Consider the following 26,804-nt stretch of genomic DNA (forward strand, 5'->3'; position numbering starts at 1 on the left):
TTCCAACATAGTGGAGGCAACTCAGAAAAGATACTTACCATAAAGTTTTCTGAATAAGTTGCTGAAGCTTTTTGGTTGCAGACACCACAATACTTTTCAATAGACTGTAAATGTAAAAAAGATGTATATTAGCCCATCATAATAGCAATGCTAACCATTGAAAAGTTAGTTTGCAAATTATTGTACATGTTGCAAGTGTTTTAAAATGACAGCAATGGGGCTGTCACAACTATTCAAAAGAATAGTAATTGTTTGTATTAGGATTGTGGTTGAAAAGCAATCATAGGTTTCAGAGCAACCGTGTTAGGACCATAGTAGTGGTGAGACAAAATGTTATGCAAATAGCAATATCCTTCCGACGGGCACTATAGTTTCGTTTGGTAGATGTTCATAAATGTTATCCTTGAAAACCCTCTTTGGTGTTTACAAGTTGTTAGACCTGGCACTTTGGCGTGAGTCTCCCTTCCACTTTTTGCTGATGTGCCTCAGATGATTTGCTGGTATTCGCTGCTCAGTGCACTGCACCGCGGCCAATCCGTGCCGCAGTGCAAGTGCTCCGAATGTAAAGTGTATACGTGTAATTGTTTTCCATGATTGGCTTATTGGATTTACTGTCTGTCCCCAGTAAAGTGCACCAGGAGTGCCAGGCCTTTTAAATACAGATACAGCTCGTGGGCCTGCTGTACGGGTTGTGCCACCCACAGAAGCCACCTTGTAAAATATGTCTAAGGTCTGCCATTGCAGAACCTGCGTACAGTCTGGTACTGTCATGCTGGCTGGGTAAGTGCACCCACTTACCAGCCTCTAATCCTTCCCTTTACTTCATATCAGTCACCCCTTTGGTAGGCCCATGGGCAGGGTACGTTGTATGCATAAGGTAGGACAAGCCCTGATGTGCGTGGCATGTCCTAATAGTGAATTACAGCCATTCTCATTTTTCACTATTGCAAAGCTAATTGTTCTTTTAGGCCAGAATGGGCTGCTGGATTATTACACTCTATAATCCCAGTAGACTCAGGGAACATGGTAGGAAGTCAAGTTTAGTATGCCTGAACTCAGAATAATAAAATACTTCTTTTAGTAAAGTTTATTTTAATATCCTGTGTTTGCAAATGCTACTTTTAGAAAGTTAGCATTTGCTTGCCTAACCATCTCGGCCCACCTCTGCTCTTATGTGTATTTGCTGTCTGATTTGTGTGAGTGACAGGGCTGGGGGAAGACAGGTGGTGAATAGAAAGATTACACCAGGATGGGTGGGGGAGTGCCCCTTGACTCTGAATAGGCCTGTGCTCTGCCACCTCAATGCCGGCTCCACCCCCTGGGGAGCGGCTGACGACTCTGCCCTACACCTTGTAAAGAGAGAGGGGAAGACCGTCAACAGAGTACTCCTGGACTGTACTTGTCTTCACATTGCTGGCTCTACCTCCTGCGCAGCGTCTGCTGGGTCTCCCATGCTCACTGAAAGGAAAACCCAGACTTCGCAAAACAAAGTACTCAAGAGCTGAGATGGACTATGCAAAGGCCCCCCTGGCCGGGAAAGACAAAAGAAACGGTGTATAAAAAGAGGAGCTCCGCTCCTACCAAATCAGATCCTGTTTTGACCACGACGAACCTCTGCCTGACTAGAAGGACCAAGAGAAGATGAAGGAAGGAAACCTGTCCCTGACCTTGGGACTGCCCTGCAGTGGTGCCTTGCTGAGAACGGAGAGGAAAAGACCAGAGAGGACTTTGAAGACTTGTGCCTGAAACGATCTCCAAGGGCTTGATCTCGAGCTTGCCCCCTGAACTGAACCCCAGGACCATTGGGTTCAATTCTGCCTGTGCCCGTCTGCTGCTAGGCCCTTAAGTTCTTTTCCCTCGCCGGAGTTGTGACTCGGGTGCCTACGCCCTCCTAAGGTCGTGACAGCTTGGTGCCTGGTCGCCCCGCTGCAGAGAGCCCCGCTCAAGCTTGAGTCGCTCTCCACATCAGTGTCGGGCCGCCCGCTCTCCTGACACCTCGCCTGCTACGGAGCATGTTGTGCACCTCTCATCTTCTCCTGACGGAATCTGCGTGGAGCGCATCTGATAGCCTCGGACGGTCCGTACGTCGATACGTAACTGACTGTCTCGCTTTGCCCTCCTGCATACCAAGGCCCGTGCCGCACCTCAAGAAGGCCTTCTGTACATTGGTACCGGAGGCCCAGTGCTACACCCGTCTGCCCAAGAACACGACGACCCACACAGATCCACAGGTACGACCCGGCGTACTAAGAAGAAGTACGTCCTGCAGGCCTGAATTGCACCTCGCCCCGTGAGTTGCTCCAGACCCCGGATCGCCTCAACCCTCCACTGTCCCGCTCACCCATCTCGCACCTCGAGGGGGCTTCGAGACGGATAAATCCCCGGAGAACTGCCGGCCTCGTCCCGGGTCTGCCCTCACCTGAGGCCGCGCATGAAATGCCTCAGACACCCGTAACAAGGTACACTTGAGCTCGATCCTGAGTTCACATTGGATCCAGGGTCCGCAACATTTGTTTTCCCTGTCGTCCATCATTCAGCAACGGGTCGCTTCACCCGCGCGAAGCCCGCCTCGACCCTCAGCGTACCTTGCTGAAAAGAACACTAAGAACTATTGCCTATTTAAATCCGGTGGCCTCAATCGCTAAACGTTATATATGGTCTTGTGCTAATTCTGCAACTAACTATTTTTATATAAAGTCTATGTATTTTTGATACAAACTTACGTCTGGTGTCCGTTTTTGGTGGGTCATTATATTTACTGTGTGTGATCATAAATGCTTAACTAACTAGCGCCCTGAAGATTAGCCTTGTCTGCTCGCGCCACACTACCTATATGGTGAGCAAGGGTTATTTCTAAGGAGTAGGTCTCTTACCCTGACTAGAGGAGAGGGTCCCTGTTTGTCACAAGTGCATACCTGTGCCAACCTGAGACCCCCGAGTCTAACATTGGAGGCAGCAGTGAGGATTGCGAATTTGCATTTATGATTTGTGTACAGTGAATTATTGATCACCACGTAGTGAGAGCAGACCTATAACTGACTCTGCTGTTCTCCTGAGGCGGAAGCAGGGAGATGTGTTGCATGTTTGATTTTTAAAATTTCTGTTTTATTTTGCCAAATCGCCGTATTTTAAAAAATACTAGCCCGCATTTATTCTACACTCAGCCGAGTTAGGCGCTGAGCTCTCACTGATACTGAGGCGGCTGAACTACTGAGCGGCCATCTTAGGGGGAGGTAATTGGTCGCGGTCTAGACGACAGTATAAAAGCAGGGATTGTGGTGCCATCGCGAGACTCTGCTGTTCTCATGAGGCGGAAGCCGAGAGATGTGTTGTATGTTTGATTTTTAAACTTTCTGTTTCATTTTGCCAAATTGCCGCATTTTAAAAAATACTCACCCCGCATTTATTCTACACTCAGCCGAGTTAGGCGCTGAGCTCTCACGGATACTGAGGCGGCTGAACTACTGAGCGGCCATCTTAGGGGGAGGAAATTGGTCGTGGTCTAGGCGACAGTATAAAAGCAGGGAGTGTGGTGCCATCGCGAGACTCTGCTGTTCTCCTGAGGCGGAAGCCGGGAGATGTGTTGTATGTTTGATTTTTAAACTTTCTGTTTCATTTTGCCAAATCGCCGTATTTAAAAAAATACTCACCCCGCATTTATTCTACACTCAGCCGAGTTAGGCGCTGAGCTCTCACGGATACTGAGGCGGCTGAACTACTGAGCGGCCATCTTAGGGGGAGGAAATTGGTCGTGGTCTAGGCGATAGTATAAAAGCAGGGAGTGTGGTGCCATCGCGAGACTCTGCTGTTCTCCTTAGGCGGAAGCCGGGAGATGTGTTGTATGTTTGATTTTTAAACTTTCGGTTTCATTTTGCCAAATCGCCGTATTTTAAAAAATACTCACCCCGCATTTATTCTAAACTCAGCCGAGTTAGGCGCTGAGCTCTCACGGATAGTGAGGCGGCTGAACTACTGAACTGCCATCTTAGGGGGAGGTAATTGGTCGCGGTCTAGGCGACAGTATAAAAGCAGACAGGCATGCCTCCGTGCAGCGGACGCGATCAGCGGTCGCCCCTCCATCGCGCCAAAGTCGCGCCTAAGTCCAGCCCGTCTGCACCCGTCCGCGAGGGCCGGAGACGCTGCTCAGCCAATCTTGAAACCACAACTGACCAGAGACTTTATATTGTCGCTTAATAAACAGCCCAATCTATGCCATCAGGCCCTCAATGTGGATACTTGGGTAGGTCCAATCAGTTTTTATCGGTGTAAAGAGGTATTAGAGCCACATCAAAGAATAAAGGGAAAAGGTATACCTAAGAGCATAAAGGGGGACTCATAAACTCCAGATCTATGTGTAAAAATGCACTGCACATTTACGATCTAATAACAGAGGGGGAACTTGACTGTCTTTTTATCACTGAGACGTGGCTAAAAGATTGGTGTAACCCTGACATTGGGCACGCAATCCCCCCAGGCTATTTAATCCAAAGGATGGATAGACCGGAACAACGCGGTGGAGGCCTTGCGATTATTTATCGGGATACTTTGGCATGCACTATTACGGCTCTAGTGGATATCAAAGGAGCAGAAAGCATTGGTTTCTGATTTCAGGTTCATGATTCTTTTACTTTTGCGGGAGCACTAGTCTACCGTCCACCAGGTCAGCAAAATCAGTTTCTGGAAAGCATTGGGGAAGTGCTTAGTAATTTGACGCTCAGGTTTTCAAACTTTACGCTATTAGGGGATCTGAATCTTCACCTGGATGACATTACTGATCCAGGTGTAATTTGTTTCAGAGACACTTTGAATGTCCTCGGGTTAACCCTTCTCACTCTAGACCCCACTCACAAAGCTGGCCATGTATTGGATGTATTGGTTCCAATTTAGATACAATTAAAATAAAGCCCCCTCTGACGCAAACCTGGTCAGACCATAAATTCATTGCTTTCAACTTTTTAGTCGAAAACTGTGTCGTAGGAAAATGTACTTTGCATACCAGTCGGTTGAATAAACCCTGCTGGAAAAAGATTATAGAGCACCCTGATCTTTTAAGATGGGCTACGGAGAGTAAACCCACTTTGACACAAAAATAGATAATCAACGATTTGGGGAATGGATCCGTGCAATTAGTAAACGGATGGATCCCCTAGGCCCAGACATCAGACCCCGTTGTAATAAGCAATCTGCACCTTGGTGTACTAGAGCCTTAAAAGAAAAACAAGGTGAAGTTAGAATATTTGAACAAAGATGGCGTCGTAAATATGATAGTAGGGAACTCAGTCTATATAAAACGGCTATAAGACAATACCATGCCCTAATTAAATGCGCAAAGGCTGACTTTTACACAGCTGCCATTGAAGCCACTAAAAACAAGCAGATGGAGATTTTTAGAATTGTAAACATCTTAAGGAATCCCAAAATATTGACACAGGAAATTCCACCATCTCAGATGTTGTGTAATTCTATAGCTGACTACTTTGAACACAAGTTACAGGATCTTATCAAAAATTTTCCATCCTTTGAGCCATCTGTTTCTGACGAGGCCACCACGGTAGACACAAATATGGATAGTATGAGGACTTTTCTTCTGATCAGTCTGGAGGAATCCTACCAGGCTATATCATCTATCAAATCAGGATCTCCTTTTGATCCTTGCCCTCCGGTGCTGCTGCAAGCCATGGTAGATACGGTAAATCCCATCATAAATAGTATCATCAACTCTTCACTCCGCTCTGCGCAGATTCCATCAGAGTGGAAACTCGCAGCGGTAAAACCTCTTCAGAAGAAGCAATTATTAGATCCTACTACCTTGTCTTATCTAGGGCCCATATCACTCCTCCCAGTACTCTGTAAACTAGCAGAAACATTTGTGAATAGGCAGCTTACTGCGTTTCTGGAAGATAATAATATATTACATACTAATCAGGCGGGCTTCAGAGCCCAGCATTCTACAGAATCGGCCCTTTTGTTCACGGTCGAAACTCTACGGGCTGCTATGGCTCAGGGCAAGAAGGCTGTCCTGATCCTTTTAGATTTATCTGCGGCCTTTGATAAGGTCTCTCATGCTATCCTTTTAGATTGTTTGACAACATCTGGCATTGCAGGAACCGTATTGAAGTGGCTTAAAAATTTTCTGTCTCATAGACGTCAAGTAACCACTCTAGGACAATTTTGCTCAGGGGAAAAAGTGTTGACGACAGGGGTACCACAGGGCTCCAGCCTGAGCCCAACACTTTTTAATCTTTACATGGTTCCCCTTATTAAATTAATCTTGTCCTTTAAGATCAGCACTATGCGTATGTGGATGATACACAGCTGATCCTAGTCCTTGATAAGGACATGTTAAATGCAGAACAAATCCTCAAAAATTGTCTATCAGCTATCTTCGCGTGGCTGAGAAATAATCACCTAAAATGCAATTCAGGTAAAACTGAGATTTTGCCATTTGGACTCCATAATCTATTCTCTCCCAAACAATGGTAGCCTGAGGATGTGAAAGCCCCCCTAACACAATTAGTGCGGCTCGTAATTTAGGGATCAAGTTTGATGATACCCTATCATTCAAGTAACAGGCATTGGAGGTGGCAGGCACCTGCTTTAACATCATAAAGGGCCTGAGAAAATGTTTCGATCTTCTTCCACTAGCAGCAAGACGTACGGTGGTGGTGGCTTTAATAACATCAAGACTGGACTATTGTAATAGCTTGTATGCAGGATCGAATAAAGCGGTTCTTCACAGGCTACAGATGGTCCAGCATGCTGCCGCCCGCTTGGTGCTTAGATGGCCTAGGAAGTCCTCTGCCTCGGCTGCGATTGGATGCCCTGCACTGGCTTCCCATCCATAAACGCATTTTGTTCAAAGTTTTAATTATCACTTTCAGGGCCTTTCATTCTCAGGGCCTGAAATATCTTTGGAAAGGCTTTACCCGTTACTGTCCATCACGAAACCTTAGATCCTCCACGGCTAACCTACTGACTATCCCTTGATTTAGGCTTGCTACCAAGGGAGGGAAATCCCTGGCAGTGATTGGCTCTAGGGCTTGGAATAAACTCCCCTCTCATCTTCGTCAGATCTCTTCTGAAATGTGCTTCAGGAAATCTCTTAAGACCTGGATTTATAGTCTTACGGATACAGTATGCAAAGCGCTGGTATGAGTGTTGGCGCCCATAGACAGTACAGTTGGGGGTCATTTTTTACATCAGTTTGATCCAAAGAGCCAAGATGCTCCCTGGAGTGAATGATTGATTGATTGATTAGCTTTATTCGATTTCAATATAGAATCATAAAAGCAACAGCAACACATATATATACATCAACACATCAGGAGCATTTCATTTCACAAGAAATTAAGAAATTAACGAACATTTAAAAAATGATTAAATCAATAAAAGAAGTCAGCTAATCACCGGACAGCAAAAGAAATGAACAAATCAATTAAAAATAGGGAGATAGGGGGCCATTCAGTACAGGACCACTTCTAGCCGTCCGAAAGTTACTCTGAGTTACTTAGCGGTGCGACGGGACATATAAAGATCTAGGATAAAAGTCGCTTAGACTCCAAGTCGATATTGGACCATCGCCTATTTGCGGCTGCCAAGATTTGAGGTATGGGACGACATATTTGTTGCTGAATTTTACGAGGACCAAGTCGCCCACGGTATTTTTTACAAGAGGTCCTAGCCAGCCCACCCTTCTGACGCTTAGTATAGTGCCGTCTATATTGGGGGGCAATGGTCTATTTTTAGTTAGCCAGGACACTACCTTGTTCCTTAGATCCTGCTGTTGTTCATGTTTCCCCTTTGGGAGTTCTGGTATACCTGCGAGGACGCACACAATGGGAGCTGCTTCTGGAGGCAGATGAAGGTGATTAGTTTTACGTGGGATGGTGTAGTGACTAGCCGCTATTCTATTTTGGGATGGCATTTCTTTATTTTGCCCAACCCTGGGGTAAGAACGCTATGATATCGTGGCTGCTTTTGAATTGTTTAAAGTGTTCATAGGTGGGGCAGCTATTGGTTTACAGATGGTTGTGTTGTGTAAAATAGAATCAGGTGGATCTATGGGTAGTGGGCACTGTAGTTGTACTGGTCCTCCCAAGGTTTTTGTAGGTAGCGAATTAGCCTTTATTGCTTCTTCAAGTCCCGTAAGTCTATCCCCTAGGCTAGTTATTTTATCAAGCAATGGAGATATAATAGATTTCATAATATTTTCAAGCACGGACACTAGGGATTCCTGTACAGGTACTTTCGGAATATCAGTGCTAGGGGTATTGTGTACTGGTCGGTGTAGGTTTAATTTTTGTTTCTTGACCTGACTGGCCGTTTGATTAACTTTATCTCTCTTCCTTTTGGCCGAGGGCACCTGGGTAGAGACGATGGTTAGGGAATTTGATGTTGGGTCAATTGTATCCTGTAAGATCTGGGTTGGTTGGGAAGATCGACAGGGACCAGGACTAGACATAACTATGGGGGAGATTGGAACAGAAGTTAGCACATTTTCTATATTCACAGGGGCATACGAGGCTTTACACATTAGATTGTGTTCTTCCAATAATGATATCGCTGGGGCTATATCAGCAGTCTGTGAGGGAGAACCCTTAATAAGTGAGTTGTCCATGGCTGGAGATCGTTCTAGTTTCTCCAATTCGCTAGCAATGGGCAATATAGCACTCTTAAGATAATAGTCCATTCTTCCCCTGAGTAAGTCACCCTCCAAGGAGTGTTTTCTAGAGACCCCCTTACAAGACATAGTGTGACAGCTTGTAACAATCAGAGCACAAACAATATCAGGAGTCAAGCAACAGTGACCCTTGGCGGGACCCCGTAGAATAACCCAAATATAGTCAGTTGGTAAAGTACCTTGAGTCAGTGTTCCTCATAGCACGTATTCAAATCAATTGCAAGGGGGGTTGACCCGACCCGGCCACCTCTGGCCTATGATGGCCTTAGATGGTCCCGCCCTTGTCCCGGGCTTCTCCCGGCGCTACCCGCGACGCGAAGGGCAGTCCTTCCTTTAAAGCGCCTTCGGGCGCACCCTGTTGGTGGAGGCGGCATCCAGCCGCTGAGGTTCCTGGGCGATGTAGTTCCCGGTCCCGGCTGCCACGCTGCGGTGTCCTGGCAGCGACGGCGATGGCGGGGATAGAGAAGCGCTAGGGTCTGGAGGGCAAGTCAGAAGGTGAGGGACAGCACTTTGGCCCCACAGAGCAGATACCGGAGCCTCCCGCTCCCCCAAGGGCAGTCCTTCCTTTAAAGCGCCTTCGGGCGCACCCTGGTTGGTGGAGGCGGCGTCCAGCCGCTGAGGTTCCTGGGGGATGTAGTTCCCTGTCCCGGCTGCCGCGCTGCGGTGTCCTGGCAGCGACGGCGCTGGCGGGGATAGAGAAGCGCTAGGGTCTGGGGCGCAAGTCAGAAGGTGAGGGAGAGCACTTTGGCCCCACAGAGCAGATACCGGAGCCTCCCCTGGAGTGATAGTGCGCTATAGAAGTGTTGTGTTACATTACATTACATAACGAAGCCACAGATTTATTATCTTTTAATTCTTGTCGAGAGATCTCGTATCGTCGAATCATGCCTGGTTCACTCCCTGTGAGAGCAGCCTCTGTCATCTCTGGACTAGATGATGTCCATTGGGAAGGGCTTGAAAACTACAAAGTGGAGCAGCTAAAAGGTTTCTGCCTGAAGTTCTGAGTCGCCCAAACAGGGTGCAAAAGTAAATCCCAACTCATCAAGGCACTGAGTGCCTGGAAGGAATTGAGAGAACCAGAGTATCAGCTGGTGGTAGATCCACCAGAAAGCCTTGTCGAGGTGCACGGAGTCCTGTCGTCAGAGGAGCTGGCAGACAGGACCACAACCAGAGCGCATGAAGTAGAGATGGCAAGATTGAATGGCCAGATGGAAATGAAAAAGCAAAGATTGGCAATGGAGGAAAAGAAACTCCAGTTGGATCACGATATGAGAATCAAAGAGTTGGAGCTGAAAGCAAAAAGTTTGGACATAACTCCTGGTGGCAGCGCAATGCCAGTGCAGGTAGAGTCAAGGGTGTACATGCCGAAAGATGTAGTGAAGGAGTACCTCAAGGGGGATGACATAGGACAGTGGTTCCGGGCATCGGAGGTTGCCATGTTCTCCCACCGGGTCCCTGAAAGAGATTGGGGAGCGGGGTTGTGGGGGAAGTTCCTTAGCGAGGGACAGGATTCCGTGTTAGATTTGCCCTCTGAAGTATACAATTCCTACACCCACATGAAAGAGGCCTTAATGACCAGGTTTGGGTTAACTCCGGAGGTGTACCGACAGAGGTTCGGGGGTTGTACTAAGATTCCTGGGGGTACATATGTGGAGTATGTGACCTTTTTCTGCAGCGCACTGGATGGTTGGGTAAAGGGTAGCAAGGTGAATGATTTATAAGGGCTTCTTGATTTAATGGCATGGGAGCACTTGTACAGTAATTGTTTTCCTGAGCTACGCCAGCACCTGATTGATAGCAAGCTGTCCAACCTGAGAAAGCTTCCTGAGGAGGCGGTCCGCTGGCTCAGCACCAGGGTCCACAAGGCTCCAGTGGGAGACTCACCCAAAGGTGAGCAGGGTCCCCAGCAGAAGATTGTGGGGACAAGGGAAAACAGAGAGGGTTCCAAAGAGGCCCCCAAAGTAATCCCCAAGGGAATCAGCAGAAGGGTTCTCAGCCTCCCCTACCCCCGAAGCAGAACGTGGCCCGACAGGTAAACCTATGCAAAGAGGGCCCATCACCTGTTACAGGTGTGGTGACCAGGGTCACATTGCCACTGATCCTAAGTGTCACCTATTTGGAAAACCCGCACCCACTGGTGCTCTACCCCGGCAACTGGCTAGTGTTAATTTTGGGGAGGAGGTAGCAGTCCAAGGGGGTGGGAATCCCGTTCAGATGACCCTAGTCTCACTCGGAGACAGCGAGATAGTCCCTGAGAACTACTTACCCTCTAACACTAAAAAAAATATGGGCAAGTAGTGACCATCAATGAAAAGAAGGTTGAGGCTCTTAGAGATACAGGAGCCAGTGTGACTGCAGTCCGGCAGCACCTGGTGTCTCAAGAGCAGGTTGTACCCCATGCCTACTGTAGGGTTGTCAATGCTGACAACTCTGAGAGTCGTTGTCCAATGGCTCAGGTTCCTTTTGAGTGGGGGGGGGGTCTCCGGTACTCTGCAGGTCGCTGTGAGAAATGCCATGCCTGTAGACTGTTTGCTAGGGAACGATTTGGAGAACTCCCCTTGGGAAAAACAACCCATCTGCGGATGGTGGGTTTACCCGATTGGGAGTGCGTGACCACCCGGTCAATGGCAGCTAGTAGGGGTGTTGAAGAGGTCCTGGAGCCTGAGGGAGAAGCCCAGGAACCGGCCTTAGAGAGAAGGCACAGGGGGCACGGACAGCCGGCCCCCGAAGTTCCCACGGCCCAGGAGAAGGTAGACTCCGAGGGGGATGCCCTGGAGCCTACCGGGGAACAGATCGCCGAACTGGGAGACGTGCCTGAGCTGACCCATTGGCAGTAAGAAGGAGGCCCCTCCAGGGAGGAGTTCTGCAAGGAGCAGAAAGAATGCCCTTCTCTCGTGGGTATGCGGCAGCAGGCTGCAGACCAGGCCAATTGTAGTCAGTCCGAAAACACTTTGTTTACTGAGAGAACGACCTCCTGTATTCAGAGCCTAAGGTTGCTGAACCTGGGCCAGCCCGTGTGCTGGTGGTACCCCAGAAGTTCAGAGCCTTCCTACTGGGACTGGCTCACAATGTACCGTTAGCAGGACATTTGGGGATGGAAAAGGCCTATGACAGGCTTGTCACTCACTTTTATTGGCCCCAAATGCACAGGAGCTCAGACGCTCACTGTAGAACGTGACAGACTTGCCAAGCAAGTGGTAAGAGTGGAGGGAAGAACAAGGTTCCCCTCCAGCCATTCCCCGTTGTCAGTACCCCATTCCAGCGAGTGGGAATTGACATTGTTGGGCCTCTGGACCCCAAGACAGCCATGGGCAACAGGTTCATCCTGGCCTTGGTGGACCAGGCCACCCGGTACCCTGAAGCCATCCCTCTGAGGACAGTGATGGCCCCCGTGGTGGGACGAGCACTGATAGGACTTTTCTCCCGAGTAGGATTCCCTCTAGAGGTGGTGTCTGACAGGGGCACCAATTTGATATCGAAATATATGAAATCCCTTTGGCAAGCTTGTGGTGTAACCTACAAGTTCACCACCCCTTACCATCCCCAAGGAAATGGGTTGGTTGAGAGATTCAACCGAACCCTGAAAGGCATGATTATGGGTCTGGAAGAACCTATGAGGCGTAAGTGGGACGTCCTCTTGCCCGCCTTCTCTTCGCATATCGCGAGGTACCATAGAAGTCTCTAGGTTTCAGCCCCTTTGAGCATCTGTACGGTCACCCCGTGAGAGGAGCTCTGAGGAAGGGAGGCTGGGAGCTATCTCCCAGGAAACCTCCCCACAATATATACAGTTACATGCTGGCCTTCAGAAACCAGACCAGGCGATTCAGGCAACTTGCTGAGGCAAATTTGAAGCCAGCCAGGAAGAGATGAAGCGGTGGTACGACCGGAATGCCACTCTGGTAGAGCTTCAGCCTGGAAAAAAGGTGTGGGTCATGGCCCCAGTGGAGCCTTGCGCACTTCAGGATAAGTGGACAGGTCCATTTGAGGTTGTGGAGCGCAAGAGTCCTGTCACCTACTTGGTGGACTTGCAGTCTCCCAGGAACCCTTTGAGGGTCCTACATGTTAACTGCCTTAAGCCCCACTTGGAGAGGTCTGAAGTGGGCATACTCTTGGCAACTGATGATGGGATGGAGTATTTTATTTATTTATTTATTTTAGAGTTTTGTATAGCGCGAACAAGACCCGTGGGTATCAGAGCGCTTAACATGAGAGAGGAAAAAGTGTTAACATATATATAAACAGTTAGCGAGCAACCGCTGTGAGGTAGATGATATATATAAAATCGTAACACCTTTGAACGTTAGCGTGCATAAATAAGCTATGACAAAATTACTAACAAAAGCATGTATATATAACAGATATGACAAATTACTAACAAAAGCATGTATATATAACAGATATGAGGTAGCTCGGTATATGTTCATGAAAGATGCTGTTCTCCTGTTCAATCAGAGTAACCATTACTAATGGCCTTTCGGTTGTTCTCATATCATAGGATATGTATTCCAATAAAGAATTGCCTATGTCTCCCTTCCTAATGGCGTACATGATCAGTACTAAGCAGTAGTAAATCCAAACCCAGAACAATGTTCTAGGTAATGTATCTATTCATCAGCAGGCTCTTCACTTCCCGCTTGAATGTTACCAGATTCTGGATCTTCCTGATGTTTGGAGGGAGTGAGTTCCAAATTCTGGGGGCGGCTCCTGAGAACGCTCTGTCATAGGTTTTTTTTCTTTCGGAAGAAGGCTGGCCGTAGATGCAACTCCTTAGCACTCCTAGCTGGTCTGTTGCCACCGGACAGCTGAATTTTCTTGGCTAGATAACTTGGGGTGTTCTCATGTAGTGCTTTGTGTGTGATGCATGCTATCTTCATTTGGATTCTTGCTTCATACGGTAGCCAGTTTAATACTTTCAGGTGCGGGGATATATGATCATATTTCCTGGTTCCGGTGATAAGTCTTGCCGCAGCGTTAAGGCAGGCTTTCAGTGGTGCTGTGGACGTTTTTGGTAATCCAGCCAAGGTAGTGCAACCATATTCAATCCTCGAGATAACTAAGGATTGGATTGCCACTTTGAGGTCAGACTCTGTGATGTATGGTTTCAATTTTCTTAAGTAGTTCAAGTGAAAGCGGGCACTTTTCGCAATTGAATTAATGTGGGCTTTCATGTCTAGATTCTCGTCTAGGGTGATTCCTAGAGATTTAGCTGAGTTGACAAGGGTTGGGGTGCAGTTTAGCGCAGTCACGACTTTCGTCCAATCCTTTATTTCTGTATGGCTCCTTGGTGGAGAAATTAGTAAGAACTCTGTTTTATGTGCATTCAGCTTCAGGTGGTTTGTGGTTAACCATTGAAGTGCCATTTTTAGTGTCTCATTCATTAATTCCAAATCTTTTAGGGATGCGATCTTTAAGTGTATTTGCGTGTCGTCAGCATACATGTGATAGGATATTTGAGATTTTTGGAGAATTTCTGTGAGTGGTTCGACGTATAGGTTAAACAGATCAGGGGATAATGTCGAACCTTGAGGGACTCCAATTGAGATAGGGCACGGAAGTGAAGTAGATTGGTTAACCAGGAAGCGCTGCGTTCTGTTCTGTAAAAAGGACTCGAACCAATTCAGCACAATTCCCGATAGTCCCATCCTGTCCCGTAGCCTGGCCAGTAATGCCTCATGATTTACCGTATCAAATGCCGATGACAGGTCTAGGAGAATCAGTAAGCATGCTTGATTTTGGTCAAGGGCCTGCAGCGCGTCATCAATAATATGGAGAATCGCTGTTTCCGTGCTGTGCCCTGCTCTGAATCCCGATTGACATTCGTCTAGCAAGGAGAATTTGGTGATGTGTTGGCTTAGTTGGTTCTGCACACATTTCTCAGTCAGCTTGGCCAGTAAAGGGATGTTGGTCACTGGGCGAAAATTATTTGGATCTGATGCATCCGCTGTGGGTTTTTTGATTATGGGAACGACTTGACCTGTTTTTAGGCAGTCGGGAAGGATCCCTTGTGAGAGTGACGCATTTATTATTTCGGTCCATATTGGAATCAGGATGTGATTGATTTCTTTTACGCATTTTGCAGGCAGAGGGTCTTGGTAGTGGTTGTTAGGTTTGATTCCTGCGAGCGTCTTAGCAATCGTGTGTTGGTCATATAGTTCGAATGATTCCCAGCTCGCCTTGTTTTTTGCGATGGTGCAATCCGTTGCGCAATCCGTTGTAGAGTCAGCATCGTTAGTAAGCGGAGGTTCGTTGGGAAGGTTCGACGCCGAGTTTCTAAGCTCTACTTCGAGTGTTTTGGCCTTTTCCGTGAAAAATGTGGAAAATTCATCACAGTTTAGAGGTGTTTTTGAATTTTCTAGCACTGATTTGGCTAGTTTGTTTGATTGCTCCTTTAGGATTTCAAATAGTTTTCGTGGTCTGTTTTTGGCATTATCCAGTTCTGCTCTTATAAATTCCTTTTTTGAGTTGATGATCTTTTTATTATATTGGTTCCTTATTTTTCTGAGGGCTTCCAGTTCAGGAGATGATGGGTGTTGCCTCCATTTTCTTTCGGCCATTCTCAATTTGCGTCTATCTTCGTTTAGTGCTTCGTTAAACCATGGGTTTTTTGTCTTCTCTGAGATTCTTTTCAATTTTAATGGCATGGTGTTATTAACGATATTTTCAACAGCTGCTATGTAGTGATCCGTCAGCTCGTTAACTTTTTCCAGGTTGTAGGGTGGCTTTAAGTCTCTTTCGCAGCTTTCGACCAGTAGTTCCATATTTGCTTCTTTTGTGTCCCGGGTCCACTTTTTGGCTTTGAAAGGTTGCCTGGTCCTACCTTTTCTCAATGTGGGTATCATGAAAGTTATGGCATGATGATCAGACCAGTCACACGGTGTTATGGAGTGAATTGTTGCAGCATTGTTTCTTGAGATAATCCAGTCTAACGTCGCTCCTTTAGAGTGTGTGGGTAGTGTGCACGCTTGAGTGAGGTTTAGTTCAGTGAGGAAGCCTTTCAGCATGTTGACCAGTTTGGCATTGCAGTTCTCCCAGTGAAGGTTGAAGTCGCCTAGAAATATGTTATTGGCAGCGTTGTTAGAGTTGGCTGTTATGATCTCCATTAACTCTACTATAAACTTTTCATTATCTCCTGGTGGGTGGTAGAATGTATGCAAGTTGCATTGTTGAATGTTGGTTGATCTTATGTTAAGACCAAGATACTCACAGGATTCTAGCGGGTCGGCCTGAATTTGTTTAAACTCTATGTCAGATCGATGAATACAGGCTATCCCTCCCCCTAGCTTTATGGGTCTATCAAGTCTCAAAATGTTGAATTGCGGTGGTACCAGCAGATCCACGGTTGGGGATGAAGATTCCGTAAGCCATGTTTCTGTAAGGATTGCCAGGTCAATGTCCTTGTTGAGGATGAGGTCCGCTATGTCCGATGCATGTTTGGTTGCTGATCGACAGTTGAGTAGTAGACAGGTCAGATGTTTTCCTTTTGTACTAGTGTTCGCATTTACGGCTTCATTTGGAGTAAGCTGTATATGTTGTAAGTTGTGGGGGTTGGATGTTCTATTGTTTTTTCTCGAAGTTCTGTTAGCATCAGGTGGTAATGTTTTGATTCTCTCCCCTTCAATGTGGTCCGATCGATCATATGTTCGGATTAAGGCCAGCGTTTCCTCTTTCGATAGTGGTTTAGTCCTGTCTGGTCTGTTGTCTCTCTGTTTTAAACGCATGTCCGCCTCGGTACGCTCTCTATGTGAAGAATGAGCAAGGTTTTGGATATCCGTGACTTTAGAATGAATGTTCACCGTCATCTCTCCAATTTTTTCAATCGTCTGTACGGTATTAATAGTGGCTTTTGCTAGCTTGCTCACTAGTTTCTGAAGCTTATTAAAGTCCTTCTTGTTCTGATGAGACTTCTTAAGGGCGGCCGATCTGTACCTCCCTTCTACTCTTCTCCTTTTTGGCTCGGTTCTTGGTTGCGCTGCCATTTCCTTTATCTTCTCTTTTTGATTGTCGGTTCCAATTCTATTAGGTGTGTCGTTGGTGCTGGATATGTTCAGAGTTACTAGGAGCATGTTTGTGGGTGAAGGTCTGCATGTCGCTGGTGTTGTAATAGCGAGCGGTATCGGGAGGTTGATGGAGTTAGATAAATCCTGAGTAGTTGGTAGTTCGTTTGAAGGTGGAAGTGTGAACGACGTTGGAATTGTGCTGGAGAGGGTGTAGGATGTAGGAAGGCTGGTGACTTCTGTCTCACCCAGTGTATGCTCTACGTGAGGGGCCTCGTGGTTCAGGAGTAGGGGCGACTCTTCTCTTTGGCACTGGTAGTGTTCTTTGTTTGTCTGATAGGTAGACTTCTCAGTTCTTACAGTCGTGTTCTCCGTTACTGGCATTACTAGACCAGTAGTCTCTACCTGGTTAGGGTTTTGAGCATGATCGTTCCTGGTTCTATTTGCGCCTCTGATGGTGACATCGTGAATATCTAGAGTGTCTACTGGTGAGGTTAGGAGACGTAGATTACTCAGGTCATCCATTGTGTCTTTTACCGATTGGAAAGTCTTGGCAAATCTCTCTAGATCTTGATTTGCTGCTTGTATCAGCACCATTCCCGATTTATATATCGTGATGCTAAGTTCGGCTCTACATCTTTCTGACGGTGAGGTTGACATTTTTAAGCCATGAGGGATGTTTTTCGTGGTTTTTATGGTAAGCATCCTGGTGAAGGCATTGCGCCATTTAGCTGTTCTGTATGTGTAGAATAAGAGGTCATTCATTTTCGTACCATTAGTTATATTGAAGTATAGGTCTGCAAATAGAATGTCCGGGTTTTTTCTCAGGGAGTCATGTTTAAACTTCTTAGCTGCATTTTTAGATAAATTATGGGGGTATTTTATACTCCGGACACTTAGGCCAACAGACTCAAGGTATCTTTCAGTCATTTTTGCTCCGATCTGCACGTATTAAGGTGATTCTTGCTCCGTTTTATTCCAGGTGGCTCCACTGCTGGTGTTATTTGTTGCTGGATTTATTCCCCGAATCTGGAAGTGTGTGGCTATAGCTTTGCTGGGTAGTACTGGATATAGCTTTTCTTATTCCCTGATTATTCCACAATTAGCTCTGGTAGTTGAAGTTTCAGAGTGCTTAATAATTAATTAATTATTAGCCGGCTGACCTTTGCTCTGCTCAGTTTTGGGTGTAAAAGCTAATCCATGTAAGAACCTTAAAAGATGGCTGCCATTATATTTGTTTTTATGCAGGCAGTGAGACCTTTCTCTCTTTCCCCTTCTTGCTCCAGTCCAGCTTCCCTCGTCGATTGGTCCAGCTTCCCTGGCTCTCCTTTAGTTAATCCTAATGCTGTGACCTTGTTTGTTGCAGAGATTCCGCTTTTCATACACGTGTGTTTGTTGCAGAGATTCCGCTTTTCACACACGTGTGTATAATTATGCCCGATCATCAAGATTATTTGTTTCATGTTAAATGTCCGCTTTGGCCGCCATTTTAAGGTCAGGCGGGGCGGACTGCAGACCTATTGTACAGTTTCCTGTTCTCTCCTCAGCGTGGCGGTGGCGGCGGCGGCGGGGGGCGGGGGGGGGGGCGAGGATGGGCGTTGGGGAGCTGCGCTGCAGCAGCGCAGGTGCCTGTACCTCAGATCGCCCCGCACCTCCTCTCTGCTGTGCTCTGTCCCTGGTCCCGGTCCTTGGTCCCGGTGACGCCGTCCCAGCCCACCATCGGCACGGACCTCGCTCGCCTCGTCCTGAGAGCCCTCCGCTCTCTGCCCGCTCCGCCAACAGCCTCCAACGTGACAGGCGATGTCGTCTCTGCCCCGCGTCCTCCCAGTCCAGCACCCCTCTCAGCTCGGGAGTCGGAAGACTGCGAGGTTGTCACGTCTCCTTATGAGGTATTGTGATATCGTGTATTTTCCTTTCGGTTCCCGTGTCCTGGGTCGACGGTCCTGACGGTCCTGGGCTGGGCTCCTGAGTAGGAGACCGAGCCTCTTCCTGACCTCTTGGTAACCTCAGAGCGAGATGGGTCAGTGGATGGAGGTAACCTCTCACCCACACTGATGCCGGAACAACAGGATGACTGCCGCCAATTGCTGAGGCAGTTTCCAGATCTGTTCTCCCTGGTTCCTGGTATCACAGATTGGTGCCTCCATGATGTGGATACAGGAGACAGCTTACTGATCAAGCATAAGGCTTACAGAGTAACTGACAGGGTCAGGGCCTGCATCAAAGAGGAGGTCTCGAAGATGCTTGCTCTTGGGGTGGTTGAGTCCTCCAGCAGTCCTTGGGCCAACCCAGTGGTCTTGGTCCCAAAGGCTGCAGCGCTGGTAGCCACATCCAAACTCTGGTTCTGTGTGGACTGCTGAGGACTCAATTCAGTAAACAAGACTGACGCGCACCCCATCCCCAGAGCTGATGAGCTCATCGATCGGTTAGAGGCTGCTCAGTTCCTCAGCACGTTTGATTTGACGTCTGGGTACTGGCAGATCGCCTTGACTAATGGGGCCAAAGAGAGGTCAGCATTCTTCACACCAGATGGGCATTTCCAGTTCCAGGTTATGCCATTTTGGATGAAGAATGCCCCTGCCACCTTCCAGAGATTGGTCAACCAGGTGTTGGCTGGGCTGGCCGAGTTCAGCGCCGCCTACCTGGATGACATTGCCGTGTTCAGTAGTACCTGGAAAGAACACTTGCGACACCTCTGGGAAGTGTTGACGGCACTGCGCAAGGCAGGCCTCACGATCAAGGCAAGCAAGTGTCAGATCAGGCAGGGTTCAGTGGTGTACTTAGGACACCAAGTAGGGAGCGGCAAGGTGGCGCCCCTGCAACCCAAGATCGAAACCATCCTGGCTTGGGAACCTCCCAAGACCCAAACCGTGGTGAGGGCCTTCCTAGGACTCACCGGGGACTACAGGAGGTTTGTCAAGGGGTATGGCAGCATCATTGCCCCCTTGACAGAGCTGACTTTGAAGAAGCAGCCCCAGAAAGTGATCTGGACTGACACCTGTCAGGAAGCATTTGACACCCTGAAGACTGCCATGTGCACGCACCCGTGCTCCTGGCTCCTGCCTTCTCCAAAGAGTTCTTAGTGCAAACAGACGCTTCAAAGCATGGTATAGGGGCTGTTCTCTCACAGATGACTGAGGTGGGCTGGGACCAACCCGTAGCCTTCATCAGTGGGAGGTTACTTCCACAGGAACAAAAGTGGAGTGCAATCGAGCGAGAAGCATTTGCTGTGGTCTGGTCCTTGAAGGAGCTAAGACCCTACTTGTTTGGGTCTCATTTCCACGTTCAGACCGACCACAGGCCCCTCAGATGGTTGATGCAAATGAGGGGTGAGAATCTAAAGCTGTTGAGGTGGTCCATTTCCCTACAGGTTATGGGCTTCACGGTGGAACATCACCCTGGCACAGATCATACCAGAGCTGACGGTCTGTCCAGGTTTTTCTGCCTTAGTGAGGAGGAACTCCCTGGGGTAGGGTAGTTCTCCCCACATTTCAGCTGGAGGGGACTTGTAATAGACCTGGCACCTTGGCGTGAGTCTCCCTTCCACTTTTTGCTGATGTGCCTTGGATGTTTTGCCGGTATTCGCTGCTCAGGGCACAGCGCCGCGGCCAATCCGTGCCGCAGTGCAAGTGCTCCCAATGTAAAGTGTATACGTGTAATTGAATTCCATGATTGACTTAATGGATTTACTGTCAGTCCCCAGTGAAGTGCACCAGGAGTGCCAGGGCTTTTAAATACTGATACGGCTCGTGGGCCTGCAGCACGGGTTGTGCCACCCAGAGAAGCCGCCTTGTAAAATATGTCTAAGGTCTGCCATTGCAGAACCTGCATACAGTCTGGTACTGTCATGCTGGCTGGGTAGGTGCACCCACTTACCAGCCTCTAACCCTTCCCTTTACTTCATATCAGTCACCCCTTTGGTAGGCCCACGGGCAGGGTGCAATGTAAGCATAAGGTAGGACAAGCCCTGATGTGCGTGGCATATCCTAATAGTGAATTACAGCCATTCTCATTTTTCACTATTGCAAGGCTTCCTGTTCTTTTAGGCCAGAATGGGCTGCTGGATTATTGCACTCTATAATCCCAGTACACTCAGGGAACATAGTAGGAAGTCAAGTTTAGTATGCCTGAACTCAGAATAATAAAATACTTCTTTAAGTAAAGTTTATTTTAATATCCTATGTTTGCAAATGCTACTTTTAGAAAGTTAGCATTTGCTTGCCTAACCATCTCGGCCCGCTTCTGCTCTTATGTGTATTTGCTGTCTGGTTTGTGTGAGTGACAGGGCTGGGGGAAGACAGGTGGTGAATAGAAAGATTACACCAGGATGGGTGGGGGGAGTGCCCCTTGACTCTGAATAGGCTTGTTCTCTGCCACCTCAATGCTGGCTCCGCCCCCTCGGGAGCCGCTGACAACTCTGCCCTACACCTTGTAAAGAGAGAGGGGACGACCTTCAACAGAGTACTCCTGGACTGTACTTGTATTCACAATGCTGGCTCCACCTCCTGCGGAGCGTCTGCAGGGCCTGCCCTGCTCACTGAAAGGAAAACCCAGACTTCGCAAAACAAAGTACTCAAGAGCTGAGATGGACTATGCAAAGGCCCCCCTGGCTGGGAAAGACAAAAGAAACGGTGTATAGAAAGAGGAGCTCCACTCCTATCAAATCAAATCCTGTTTTGACCACGATGAACCTCTGCCTGACTAGAAGGACCAAGAGAAGCTGAAGGAAGGAAACCTGTCCCTGACCTTGGGGACTGGCCTGCAGTGGTGCCTTGCTGAGAAAAGAGAGGAAAAGACCAGAGAGGACTTTGAAGACTTGTGCCTGAAACGATCTCCGAGGGCTTGATCTCTATCTTGCCCCCTGAACTGAACCCCAGGACCATTGGGTTCAATTCTGCCTGTGCCTGTCTGCTGCTAGGCCCTTAAGTTATTTTCCCTCGCCAGAGTTGTGACTCGGGTGCCTTCGCCCTCCCAAGGTCGTGACAGCTCGGAGCCTGGTCCGCCCGCCGCAGAGAGCCCTGCTCAAGCTTGAGTCGTTCTCCGCATCAGTGCCGGGCCGCCCACTCTCCTGACACCTCGCCTGCTACGGAGCGCGTTGTGCGCCTCTCACCTTTTCCCGCCGGAATCTGCGTGGAGTGCATCCGATAGCCTCGGACGGTCCGTACGACGATATGTACCGACTGTCTCACTTTGCCCTCCTGCATACCAAGGCCCGTGCCGCACCTCAAGAAGGCCTTCTGTAAGTTGGTACTGCAGGCCCTGGGCTACACCCGTCTGCCCGAGAACGCGACGACCCACACAGATCCACAGGTACGACCCGGTGTACTAAGAAGAAGTACGCCCCGCAGGCCTGAACGGCGCCTCGCCCATTGAGTTGCTCCATACCCCGGATCGCCGCAACCCTCCATCGTCCCGCTCACCCGCCTCGCACCTCGAGAGGGCTTCGAGCCGGTTAAATCCCTGGAGAACCGCCAGCCTTGTCTCGGGTCCACCCTCACCTGAGGCCGCGCCTGAAACGCCTCGGATACCTGCAACAAGGTACACTTGAGCTCGATCCCAAGTTCACATCGGATCCAGGGTCTGCAACGTTTGTTTTTCCTGTCGGTCATCATTCACCAACGGGTCGCTTCACCCGCGCGAAGCGCGCCTCGACCCACAGCATACCTTGCTGGAAAGAACACTAAGAACTATTGCCTATTTAAATCTGGTGGCCTCAATCGCTAAACCTTATATATGGTCTTGTGATAATTCTGCAACCTAGTATTTTTATATAAAATCTACGTATTTTTGATACAAACTTATGACTGGTGTCCGTTTGTGATGGGTCATTATATTTACTGTGTGTGATCATAAATGCTTAACTAACTATCGCCCTGAAGATTAGCCTTGTCTGCTCGCGCCACACTACCTAGAGGGTGAGCAAGGGTTATTTCTAAGGAGTAGTTCTCTTACCCTGACTAGAGGAGAGGGTCCCTGTTTATCACAAGTGCATACCTGTGCCAACCAGAGACCCCCGAGTCTAACATGAGTATTTTAAAGAAGTTGCATCAAGCAAAAAAACGGTCGCAAGCGGGCAGATTCTCAGAATCTGCCCCTTTGTCACCGGTATTTTTGCATTTGGGATGCATCATCCCAAATGGAAAAATCGCAATTAAGGAATCTCTAAATCGAGATTCCTTAAACTGAGATTGCATTTAAGGAATCCCACATTGAGATTCCTTAAATGCAATGCATCAAACCAAAAAAAAAAGCGATTTCGCTAATAGGTGTAGCAAATTACCATGAAGTTGAACTTCATGGTAATTTGCAAAAACATTGAAAAATGCACTAAAGTGCATTTTTCAAAGTTCCACTTTTAGACACACACATGCCCTTAGGGCATGTGTGTGTGCAAGATGTACCCATATGCAGATTTCAGGGGTGCAACAGGGTGTCACCCCTGCACCCTTGAAATTGCATTGTCAATTTCCGATTCGCTAATTGCTAATCGCAAATTAAGAATGTCTTCCCATTCATTCCTAAGTGCCTCTAGGCCCAAAGGAATTAATGGGGAGGTATTCCTTAATTGGGATTCGCAATGTGCGAGTCGCAATTAAGGAATTTTAAGAAATCGCTATTTTTTAAGCAAGTTCTTCATGCATGACATTTTCCTATTCCTTATTAGCGAATCCTTATTTTTTGCTAATAAGGAATTGCAAAATGGATGCTTGATGCATCTGGGGGTAAGGCATTAAGATGACTAACTCCCGTTGGTCATAGTCGGACGGTTCAATTGCTGTAGGAAAACCTTTTAGAGAGATACGAATGGTTATGTTATATATTTTACTTTTTTTAATTTCATAAAGAGAAATTATATTGGCAATTTTATATTTGTGCAATATAATACATAATAAAGAGATAGGGAACATTTTTTGTAGGGAGAAGTTATCTTCAATATAATAAAAACTCTTGATAGGTCTGAATTTTGTTACTCCGGGAACGATTGTCTTTGGTAAAAGGTTTGGAAATCTATAGAAAATATTATAGAAATATGATTTTTAGTATGGAGAGTTTACATTTTATGGTACAAATGTCTACTTTAGATACATTACTAAATTATTAAAAAAGATTAGCCTTTAAATTATTTGATAAAAAAATTCAGACAGTTTAAACTATTACAAGCAGTTATATTTTTGAACAATAACTTTGAAAACGGGCTAATAAATGTTGAAAAACTTGCACTTACCAGAAGTATCCAATGATAGCCAGTATTTGTCGGACTAAGAAGAATGTCCATTTTCATAAAAGGTACCTGTAGAGTTAAAATGCAATCATGAATAGGTTTACATTACAACCCAATTACATTCGTTTAGACTGGAAGGAGTTAAAAGAATACAGGCTTGGGAGTGTCACGTGATGCAGTAATAAATATTCAAACTAATGGGTGAATTAGGAGGGAGCAAATACGATGAACCAGAAAGCATAGATTCCAGGAAAATTAAGCAAAACCGAGCTGGGTGGGCCATGTGACGGATTAAAAAAAATAATAGTATTATGAACGCACAATGTATAAGAATACAGGCTAAAGCACGTGACAGTTCAAATATACAAATCCGAAATTTATGGACGCAGAATTTATAAAAATACGGGTCTGGAGGACCTTGTGACACAGAAAGAAACATTTATACTATGTACATACAATTTAAAACCATTGAGGGGTAGGAGGGGCACGTGATGCAGAAAGGAATGCCATCATGAACATACAACAAAAAGAACACATTGTAAAGCATGTGACACACTTCAAAAATACGATACAGAAATTCATGGAAGCTCAATTTATAAAAAAAGGCATGGGAGTGCTCCGTAAGACAAAAGGAAATATTAGGATCAACAAAGGAAGATCAATAATAATGGAGGCCTGGGAGTCGGGAGTCAGACGGCCTTGTGACGCAGAAAAAAAAATATCTTCATGGACGCACAATTAATAACAATACAGGCCTAAGCACGCAGAGCCGGACTGGGAACCAAAACCGGCCCTGGCAAAGTGGTCGGCCGCCCCTCCTCCCTCTCCCGGGAGGGAGGGGGTTGGGGGTGCGACCGAGCTCTTTGGCGGGGTCGGTTTTTGGACTATTTTGTTTAAGGGCCGAATTTGCAGTAATAATGCAAAAACGGCCCTGTAACAAAATCGCCCCCCAGCAGCTTAAAACCGGCCTCACCCTTGCGGCGCACTGGGGGATTGCCCGGTGCCCGCAACGGTCAGTCCGGGGCTGCCTGGGCTGGGACGTCCTCGTGATGCAGAAAAAAAAATATCATCATGGACGCACAATTAATAACAATTCAGGCTTAAGCACATGGCGTACTACAGAAATACGACACCGAAATTTATGCATGCATAATTTATAAAATTAGAGGTGTATAGGACCTTGAGACGCAGAAAGAAACTTTTATACTATGTGCATACAATTTAAAACCATTGAGGGGTAGGAGAGCCATATGATGGAGAAAAAAATAGCGTCATGCATAAACAATTTACAGCGGAGTCTGATGTTGTGACGGCTTCTCTTACCTCTGCTTCTGTCGCCTTTTGTCGTGTCTTCAAAGGCTGTGGTTTCGCTGGGTCTGGGGTGTTTTGGGTGCGGGCACCGCCGTTTCCGCGCCTATGGTATTTTGGCTGGACGCCAGCAGTAGTAACACCACGTCGAGTATCAGGAGTCCTCCTCCGCTTGAGCAATGAGTTTGTAGTAAAATCGATGACGACATTCTGTCTGTCACCGCAGCACAGGCAGGCAAAAGAGAGCGTGCTCACATCAATGCCCGCATTATATGGGAACTGCGGGGCTGAGCAATCCAAGCCCAGGGCCATCATTGGTAGCATTTTCGCGGTCTATAAGAATGATGGCCTTGGGGGACATCCCATTGGCTAATATATTGGTTTCCAGGCTTAGTGTAGCAAGAATGCTAGGTGGTGGCATGTGGAGAGTGTGGGCTGACATGCACCATGCATGTGCAAGTGTGAGTGTGTGCACCAACAAATAACGACAGAGAGACATGGGGCGGTGTTATCATGTGCGCAGAGGCAGGCCCAGGATCGGATCTCCAATTAGTGACCACTTCTAATCATTCTCCTTAGTGCGCCCTGAGCTCTATATCACTGAGACAATGATCACAATATACTTTTTACTGGTAATCATACTCAGCGTGTACCCCTGCATACAGTACGAATATTGTTTGGCATTATGCGTTGCAATGAAAGCTTCCGTGTGACGTCATGTCATGTCATGTCATGTACGGCGTTCTGTACATGAAAGGTGCCAAAGTTTCTACATGGTTAAAACATATATTTATGTATTTAATGTACATACTAAGGGAAAATATTATTTGGGATAACTATGAATTATTTTTTTACATTTTTAACAATCACATATTACTTTTAAAAATAATTACACAAATCGCGGTAGAACATCGTGCGTACTGGCATCGAAAGAGCTGCGTAAGCGCATCATAAGCATACGCAAAGCCATGTGACTTTAAAAGTAGAGATTTGATTGGTTCATAACTTTTCCTATTGCAACTGTTGAAAGTTCCGTCCCATTATAATCATTTGACTTTGATTTTCTAAGAAAGAAGTATTTCTTCTGAGAATCTTCTCAAATAGAAGGAAGATCATCATACTAAGAGCAATGGACTCATCTTCCAGCAGTTCTTCAGAGGGAGGTTTCATTCCTGAAGAACTTCCAAAGAAGAGGAAAGAAACTCTAATTTGGAAATGTTTTACTTTTCCAGAAGGGCAAAAAAAGGTTAATGCTGCAAAAGTAACCTGTAAAATTTGCCAAACAACTCTTTCAAGGGGTGATCCATGTAAAAAATACTCCTTTGGCACAGCAAATATGGTGCGACATGTGACGAGCTTGCACCCCAACAACTTTGCTCGAGCTGCCAGGCGGAGGTTGCACGATAACCCACCTGGTGCTACACCAAGCACATCAAGTGGTGCAGCAGCATTTTCAGCACGGAGTCCATAGCCAAAAATTGATCCTGACTTTGTTAAAGTTAAAATTGCATGCATTTATTGCGATAACCTTTTGTGTTATGGGGAAACATCGATGGACCTGATAAAACGCAGGATTAGTTGTTTTTTTTCATTCTTTTGT

This window comes from Lissotriton vulgaris, chromosome 10 (genome assembly GCF_964263255.1).
Source record: "Lissotriton vulgaris chromosome 10, aLisVul1.2, whole genome shotgun sequence".
Taxonomy (NCBI): domain Eukaryota; kingdom Metazoa; phylum Chordata; class Amphibia; order Caudata; family Salamandridae; genus Lissotriton; species Lissotriton vulgaris.